Genomic DNA, 9,446 nt, shown 5'->3' on the forward strand with positions numbered 1-9,446 from the left:
GTTGCAATTCCATGGAATAAATAAATCACGTCTTCATTACACAAAAGTAACGAGCGAAAAGTTCTATACAAAAGGCTATTTTTACCATATAGAAATTTGATTGCAACTAGCAAAAATGTTCTAAGAAAAAAAAAACAAATTTTCTTAGAATGATTCAAAATGAATTGTTCGAGTGCAAATATTTTAAAAAAGGAAATTCTAGGAAAGGGGGTGGCGTAGTTTAACTGAAGATAAAATTGTTACGTGAAAATAAAGACGAATTCTGAAAACCAGAATACTGTGAAATGCTTTTTTTTTATTTTTTTATTCCGTCTTCCTTTTTTCTTGGCTATAAAGGTGAAAAGGCATAAAAAGCCATAAAAAGCGATGAAAAGGGTCTCATTTTCGCTTTGAATAGGGTAGCCCATTTTTCATTTCATGTTCCTTTTCACACTTTTCTAATTCTAATCTAAATTTTTCTTCTTTACCTCCTCCTCGCTTTCAGCTCTCTTTTCTCAAGGGAATGCACTACAAATCCCAAAAGTGGTTTTCTGCCACTCGTTTAAAGATAATTGCAAGTTAAATTTTTATATATTTTTTTTCTCATTTATTTCTTAGCTTTGGAATTGAATTCGAATTTTTAGGAAATAAATTTGAAAATTTCGAGGCAGTCATTAATGCTAAATTTTAATACCCTGAAAACAATAATATTATTTTTTTATGCGTGATATGATCAAATTTGTATTAAATATGAAAATGTTATTACTCGATTTATCGCTGGAGAAAATGTAATAAAAACAAGATAAAAAATATATAATTGCAGTGCAAAACTAAATGAATATTTCTAGTTACTTTTATTGAAGAAAAGTAAATATTTTTTATGTGTGTATTTTAAGTGATGTATAGATACGTGAATTGTAAAATGTTTTTAATTCATTCAATGTTAGAATGGGAAAAAGAAACATTCGAGAATGTATATTTAGAACAGTGCTGCTACAGTATGAGATCAATATTATGAAATGTTTTATTGAATATTTTTTTAATAAAATAATTTGCAAGCATTGTTTCTTTTTCAAAAATTTGACTGCATTGTACCCAATATTCGTTGTAACTAGATATCTGCTATGATATCTGATTGTGAATGATCTCTGAGAAAAAAAATATGATCTAAACTACCAGATTATGGTTAAATTAACCATGTTTCTGGTTCTAAAGGAACACCAAAAAGCACGATAATTTTTAGAGAACCGCTTTGATGTTTTTTTCTGCAAAATTAACAATAAAATATTGCTTTTTTACTATGCTGTTTGATAGTAAGCGCTTTAAAATTTGCTACTTTTATCATGATACCTTACAGCGTGGTTTAAGAAATATTTATTCGGTTAAAGCTACTTTTCGGATTTTTATTATTACTAAATGTGTAGTGATAAGACCTAAACTTCTGAAAAGCAGAATTTCATTTTTTTCTTTCACCATACAAATTGAAAAATTGCCAAATGAATAGTATAATACATTTTATTTAGGTTCTATGACCAGAATTATTGTTTTAAATTAGAAGTGCCATTACCATACAAGTAAGGTTACTTTAGTGCGATTTTTTTTCTCTATGATAATATGTCATAAGAGCTCTAAGCATATTTTGTGATTTTACATCATATTCTCATTTTTAATACATTTCATCAGATTTACATTAAATGTGAAAGTAGTAAAACTAGTACAGAGACCAACAATATTAATATTCATATATTAAACGTCATTAATGTGAATGCTCAATAATGTTAAACGAAATTCCAGAAAATATGTTATATCTTTTGTAACTTGATATCAGTTTTGATGTATAGCTGTGAGTAATACGTCATGAAAGTTCTAAAAACGTTATCTTTATAAAAGCAACATATACTTAAAAATGATAGTAACCTAATTGAGCAAAAAAGCTTCAATAGTTCAGTAACTCTTTCTTTTAATCTTCAATCTTCTATAGAATTTAATTACTCTATTCACGCTTTTATTCTATGTTTTTAATGTCAAATACAGGAGTTTTAAGAAAAGGATAATTAATATCTTTTGTGACTAAGTATATGTTATGATATCTAGTTATGACTGATATCGTGAGAATTGAGAGTTCTAAAAATGCTATCTTTACAAAAGCAACATTTACTTAAATGATATTGACATTTTTCATCGTAAAATCTTCAATAGAACTCAGTTTAATTTAATTACTCTATACACGCTTCTATTCCATTCGCTTAATGTCAGGAAAAGGATAAGATGTATTGAACAAGTTATATATATAAGATGTATTGAAGGAAAAGGATAAGATGATAAGATGTATTGGATAAGAGAAAATTGTATTTTAGTCACAAAAGATAAAAGGGTAATTATCTTTTGTGACTAAATATCTTTCATGCTATCTAGTTATGACTGATAATATATCGTGAGAGTTGAGAGTTCTAAAAATTTTATCTTCACGAAAGCAACATTTACTTAAATGATATTGACATTTTTCATCGTAAAATCTTCAATAGAACTCAGTTTAATTTAATTACTGTTTACACGCTTTTATTCTATTCACTTAATGTCAAATACTAGAGTTTTTAAAGAAAGAATAATTAATATCTTTTGTGACTAAGTATATGTTATGATATCTAGTTATGACTGATAATATATCGTGAGAGTCTAGAATTCTAAAAAAAATTTCTTTACGAAAGCAACATTTACTTAAATGATATTGCCATTTTTCATCGTAAAATCTTCAATAGAACTCAGTTTAATTTAATTACTGTTTACACGCTTTTATTCTATTCACCTAATGTCAAATATTAGAGTTTTTTTTAAAAAAATGAATAATTAATATCTTTTGTGACTAGATATCTATTATGATATCGAGTTGTGACTGATAATATGTCATAGAAGTTCTAAAGATACTTCACAAAAGGCATCATTCACTTAAAAATGCAGAAAGACAGCAACCTGTTTCGTTATATAATTTTCAATGGAATATGCTGTTTTATCTAATACTGTCTCCAATACTGTATTCCATGCTCATAATGTCAAAGACAGGTTGTAAGAAAAATACTTTCCATTTCCAGAAGTTTCTTATTCGGTTTATAAAATAAATATTAATTATCTGCGAACATATTGACGATGTTAGACTTTCCAGTAAACACCCACAAAGCTTTATTCTCTACATTATTAATCACAGAGTAATTTCAACTCGAAAAGTATTACTTACCATTCATTACGGATCTGGAAATTAAACACTGCGTGAATTTATAACCGTCACTGATAATGCTCCTATTCACAAGGTATCGGAATGAATGGTTATTCAGTGCAAGAAAAGCGAAAAAATTAAAAAATCGTCGAGCACGAAACCTGAAGGTGAAGGGATTTTCCACTTTAATTACTGTTTGTGAAATGAGAAGAAGTATTATTAAGATTCGAAAAAGGGGAAGGACGCGGCATGAAAAATGTACCCCAGCTTCAATAGATCACCCCTGAACCTTTCACTGAAGTGTCATGGGGAAAGTAATTCATTATATGGAATGTATTTACTCTGTTATATTCACAAAAGAAATTCTTTCTTTAAGAATAAAAGCGATGCAGCTTGATTGATTTAGAGTCAACATAAACATTCCAAGATGTGGGAGAAAATAAACAGAGAAAAAGTTATGTGAATTAATATTGGATGGGAGGAGAAAAAAATTATCAAGCCAAAGACTCATTAATTCACCTATTGATTTGATGAATTATGGAGAGAGTTTCGCAACCCAAGATGGACTTAGTGAAAGTGTTCGATTGCCTTCGGAGAAAGGCTGCTTTTGGTGTTTAAAAAAGTTATTTTTTTTAATTTGGTTTGGTGATTCAATTGATTATTTTTGATAGAAAAATATTAAAGGAGAAGGTATAAAAGCAGGCCGGTTGATATCGGTCTGATGTCAACTGTACAATGATAAAGAACTGAAAGGTGTTCAAAAAATCATGAAGAATGATAGTAAGTTTGAGCTATTTGTGAAATAAAATTTTGTCAATGAAGTTAGCGTAACAACTGATAACTCAAAATTATTTAAAATGCAATGCTACTCAACAAAAACAATGCTTTGACATAATTGAGCTACAGTTTGAGCATTGATGAACCATTTCGAGGTCGTGTAACTTTTCGTTTCGTTAACCAAAAATCAGCCATGTAATTTAACATGGTATGGTAGTTATATTTTCGTTTTTCAAAGTGTAAATTTATTGCCAACAAGCCCAACAATCTCTTGTCTTGAAAGAGGAATTTAATAGCTGGGTCAACGAAATTTAACTACTATTCAAAATTTCCATGATAAATTTCCAGAAAAAAAGGGTATATGTACCAGACAAACCGCATTAACCGCATTAAAAACTCGACACTGTACTAATTTTTTTTTTTTTTTTTTTTTGTTCTTCTGTTATACTATTAGATAATTCCATTTTTCTTCTGATGTTCTATTTGCTCTTTTGTTCTTCCATAAAATTTTAATACTGAATTCCTTTGTTCTTATGTATTCTCTCATATATTAATCTCTTCGCTATTTTGTTATTCTATAAAATGCTAATTCCTCTGTCTTTTTCTGTTCTATTATATGCTAAGCTCTTTGTTCTTTTGTCATTCTATAAGAAGCTAATTCTTTTGCTCTTTTAATTTTCTGTAATACACTAATTCCCTTCTTCTTTTCTGCAGGTAATGCTAGGTATTTTCAAGAGGCCATCATTTTGGAATACAAAAGAAATACCCAGCATTCTGGATTGCTACAAAAACTGAATGCCACTTTATTAGATGATGATTCGAGTCTTAAAGAAATACTAGAAATTTCTAGAAAAGTTATGAAATGATTAAAAAAAATATGTTTTCTTCAATAATTTGAATTTCATTACAAGTTGTTTTCTTTCTATTTTGTCTTCAAAGAGAAAGCTGAAAGAAAACATTAAAAAAAAAATTTAAAAAAACTGATGAAAATAAAAAAATTTTAAGATTAATTCGTAGCTATTAAGTTAGTTTTTGCTTACTAATCAACACAATGTAATAGCTATTTCATAGATTAATATAAACATATATATACTTATATCCTTTAAGGCAAATTTTGCCTTTTTTTCAAGGAGATATTTAAAATATGATTGAAGTGAAAGTTAAGAAAAAAAGAAGATATTACTTTATGTTTCCATGCCATAGTGAGACCACACGTAGATGGAAAACACAGCACTGTAGAGGTAGTGATAAAAAAAAATATTAAGTACTCAAAAATTGTAAAGAGAACAAAAACAAAGAAACTGTACAAACTGTACAATGATCTTTGCAAAATACATTTAGAGATAACTCAGTATCGGATGACTAGAGGTTGCAGAACTTCACAAGTTACAAAAAAAAATGAGAACGTAGATTTAGATGATATTATCTGATATAATTATGATGATATAACTAACTTATTGAAAATTTGCCACGCAGGACTCCAAGAGAAATTTGTGGGCAAATAATTTTTTATTGCATATATACATATATAAATATATATATTATTACATTTTACTTTCTCGTTTTCGTTTCTTCAAAAACAGGAGATGATAGAAAAAAAAGTGGAAAGATGATGATGATTAAGATATATTAAAAACAAATATTACCGTCATATCAGCACAAGAAACTTTAACAACATCTGCACTGTGTTCTTCCAACTTTCCTAGCCAAAGAGAGGACTTGACTTTACTCCTATTACTTTTTCTGATGACGTCACGCCAAATTTTGATGACGTCATAAGCCAAAAAACCTATCCAAGATTTAACAAAAATAAACATTTTGGATGAAGATATATTTATGTGTGTAAAAGCACATTTAATCAACTATTTCTCACAGTATATGAACTGTTGTGATTTGGAACACAAACTGCATATTGATTCAAGACATTGTCCAGTTTATCACACATATGCATATGTTTCACTACAAAGCAAAGACTTTTCGAGAAGACTTAATACGATTTTTGGGTTTTTCTTTGAAATTGTATAGAGAAAAAAAAAGACCCACTGTTTAACATATTTCTATCATTCGCATTTGAAACGTATTTTATCCCCCCACAGCACTTTAGAATTTGATTTTGAAACATTATACAATTCTTCTTGCTTCTTAAAACATTTCCCGCGCCTAAGACAGGAGTTCCCAAATAATTCTTGAATCGATAAGCGCATCGCAAATTACTTTTTAGATTTAAGGTATCCAAGGCTGTTCGTTAAAAGCTTAAAAGGGAAGGCAATTTTAAAATAGTTTTAATAAATTATGGAAAGTTTCATACATTGGGCAGTTCTGAAAGTTGTTCATTGTAAGTTAATGAGTTTGTATAAAGTATTCCTATGCTTAAATTTTTCATTTTTTGAAAAATAATAAAATATAAATTGAGATAAATTGCAAAATGGGAAAAGTTTAAGAATTAAAATGATTATTTATAAATAACGATAAATAAAACGAAATATTTTTAGTTTATTTAAAACATTTTGGGAATTAAAATAGTTTATTATTAATAGTTAACTACATCAGCATATTCACTAAACATATGAACAAAAATTAACACAACTAAATCTACTGTACAGAATTTAGAATATCCAAGAAGCAAATGCTCTAAATTTCTCTATTCCTTTTTCACTAACTAAATAAATTCCAAATTAGTTTTATCAAATTAAATATCTTTAAATATTTAATTTAGAAAGTGCGATATTTTTATAATTTATGTTTCCAAAATTCTTTGGCAAATTATTTTCAATTTCTGTGTTAATCTAAAATACACTGTAAACTTCTTACGTATTATTTAACTATTAATATTCATAAACTTATATATAGCATATAATATTTCTTCTATATACTATATTTCTTCGCTATATTTATGTGAATTTTAGAAATACTCTAACTATTTCTGAGTTTCATATATTCAAACATATTAATGCTGTGAAAAAAGGAAAGACGAATATTTAACTCAGAATGTTAACTGCTCCCGTAAAATATTTAAAAATATATTAAGGCAATGCAAAAAAAGTTAACTTATTATAAATAGTTAACTTCCTCAGCATCCATATTTCTGAACAAAAATCAACATAACTAAATATACTGTACAGTGTTCATTAAATACTTTTATAAAAAACATTTTCCATATAAAAACACAAACTTAGAATTTCTTTATTTATTTTTAACTTTCATTAGAATATTCTAAATCCAAACTAATTTGATTAGATAAATATTTAAATTCAGGTATTAATACTATTTCAAAGATCACCCTTAAATTATTTTTCAATATCAATCTGGGTTAAACTGAGATAAACTGTAAACTGTATAGAATAATTTAAAACATGGAAGGAAAAATGGCAAACTATAAACTCAGACGATTATTAGGTATTATATATGATTGACTTTATCCGTAAAATATTTAAAATATATTCAGGCAGAACGGAAATAGTTAACTCTCTCTCTCTCTGAATGCTTATTCATGTACAAAAATTAACATAGCAAAATATACTGTACTATATTTAATAAATACTTTCATAAAAAGAATTTCCATACAAAAACACAAACTTGTGGAATTTTACTAATCGTTTTCACTTTTAATAGAATGTTCCAAATCTAAACTGAATTGATTAGGTAAATATTTTAATTTCGTTATTAATATTATTTCAAAATTCATCCGCAAATTATTTTTCAATATGTGTGTTAAACTAAGATTAACTGAGAGCTGTATAGAATAATTTAGTGCAAGAAAAAGAAATGGCAAAGTATAAATTCAGACGATTATTAGGTATTATATATGATTTACTGTTTCTAGCACATTTTTAGGGTAACTCGGGAACTCCTGGCCTTGTAAATAAGGAACCAGATTTATTACCGGATAACCGCGTTATAGCAAAAATACCGGTAGCATTTTTTCTGGAACTCAAACGATGACAGGTCAAGACACCTGTAAGAGTGTATTTTCCAATAAGTTTGAGTGTTTAGATGATTAAACTACTTCCTGTATCTTTCTATAAATTAGATTAAAAATGTTGTTAGGATATATATATTGATATCAAATCTTGTTATGTTTGAAATTTGTCATTCTTTCAGCACGTTGTTGCTTTTCAGCTATAGGAGTTTCTAATATTAAAATAAGAAGTTTTTGTTCGGAGATTTCAGTTTATAAGGAGAAAGACAACATATTAGTGGATAAATTCAGCTAAAATCAAAAATCAACTATTTAAGTCAGTATTGTTCAATATTTTTTGTTTATGTCAAGGACACAAGAAAAAATACCGTAATTTAGATATCAACTATATCAATATCTATAGAATTTAGTACTAAAAAAGTACTAAATTCTGTATACAGATATTTTTAATTCAAGTAAAGTGCATTAAAGAAATTTCGTAATTCATCAACGTTATTAAATTAAGTATACAGATATTTTACTTAATTTCATTTAAAAAAAATAAAGAAGAAGAAAATTTTAAAAAAGTAAAATTTAATTATTAATATCAATTATAAAAATAAATATTTTATGAAGCACAAATTAGTCTGTAAAAAAATTAAGTTACAAGATAATTTTAATGCATTATAAATGCTACATTTAAATTGCTTTGTAAATCGCTAGATTATACACTGTAAATCACATTGTTAATCACTAAATTTAATTTCCGTAGCAACTTTCAAATACAAATTTTAATAAAATACTCAAAAAGTTAACAATTAAATAATTCAACAACTCATAAATAAATATTTCACAATACATTATTATTTAATATAATAATTTTCAATGCAGATTTATCGATAATATTATACATAAAAATTAGATAATTTATTCAGACTCTCTATATTGTCTAAATAGATACTAGCCAGATAGTTAAACTAAATAAAATTTAAATCACTTAATAAATTGAAATATTCTGAAAAAATAAATTTAAAGAAAAAAACACGAAGTAGAAACAAAAAAAAAAAAGTAGACAAAAAAGTCACTGCAAATTTAATTATATATCCTGTTGTTTAGAACATTAAAACTAGTTTAGAAACAAGATTAAAAGTTTATGAGAGCAAAAATATAATTTAAACAATATTTAAAATCAATAAGTGAGCCGAACCTTTCATTATTCCTTAACTCTTGTAAGGGTAAACACATTGGACAAACCTGGTTTAAATAGTTCGATAACCGTACAAGCGGTAACACAACTGGTTTGCATTTATGAATGCTTTTCAAAAACTTTGATAAAGTTGAATTATTTAAAAAGTATCTTACGCTTAATTGAAATTTACAAAAATTTTATTATTCTAATTGCTAAATCTTATTCGAAATTTTACAATCTTTTTTACTCTTTCATAAAGTGAATCATCGATTATTATTTCCTTCTTAAAGATCACAAAAGGAGAAAGTTATTCTTAATTTCAGTTTTATTATTTTTAGTTTCATGTGAAATGTTTTAGATTGCGAAAGTAAACTCAATAGAGATAGAAATTT

At 26.6% G+C, this 9,446-nt stretch overlaps 1 protein-coding gene across 30 annotated transcripts in view; it reads left to right on the plus strand.

The window, feature by feature from the left end:
* The window catches only part of LOC107456607 (CUGBP Elav-like family member bruno 3), a 713,873-nt gene extending 708,605 nt beyond the window's left edge, over positions 1 to 5,268 (plus strand). For 16 of the 30 annotated variants that reach the window (XM_071179587.2, XM_071179599.2, XM_071179595.2 and 13 more), the window contains one exon: positions 4,682 to 5,268. The gene's annotated coding sequence lies outside the window, so the exon portion shown is untranslated. The remainder of the gene's footprint in view (positions 1 to 4,681) is intronic. The other 14 variants (XM_043044184.3, XM_071179608.2, XM_071179603.2 and 11 more) reach the window with 1 other exon arrangement.
* The last annotated feature ends 4,178 nt before the right edge of the window (positions 5,269 to 9,446 follow it).

This window comes from Parasteatoda tepidariorum, chromosome 1, assembly GCF_982258835.1.
Source record: "Parasteatoda tepidariorum strain Cologne lab strain chromosome 1, Ptep-v5.0, whole genome shotgun sequence".
Lineage (NCBI taxonomy): Eukaryota > Metazoa > Arthropoda > Arachnida > Araneae > Theridiidae > Parasteatoda > Parasteatoda tepidariorum.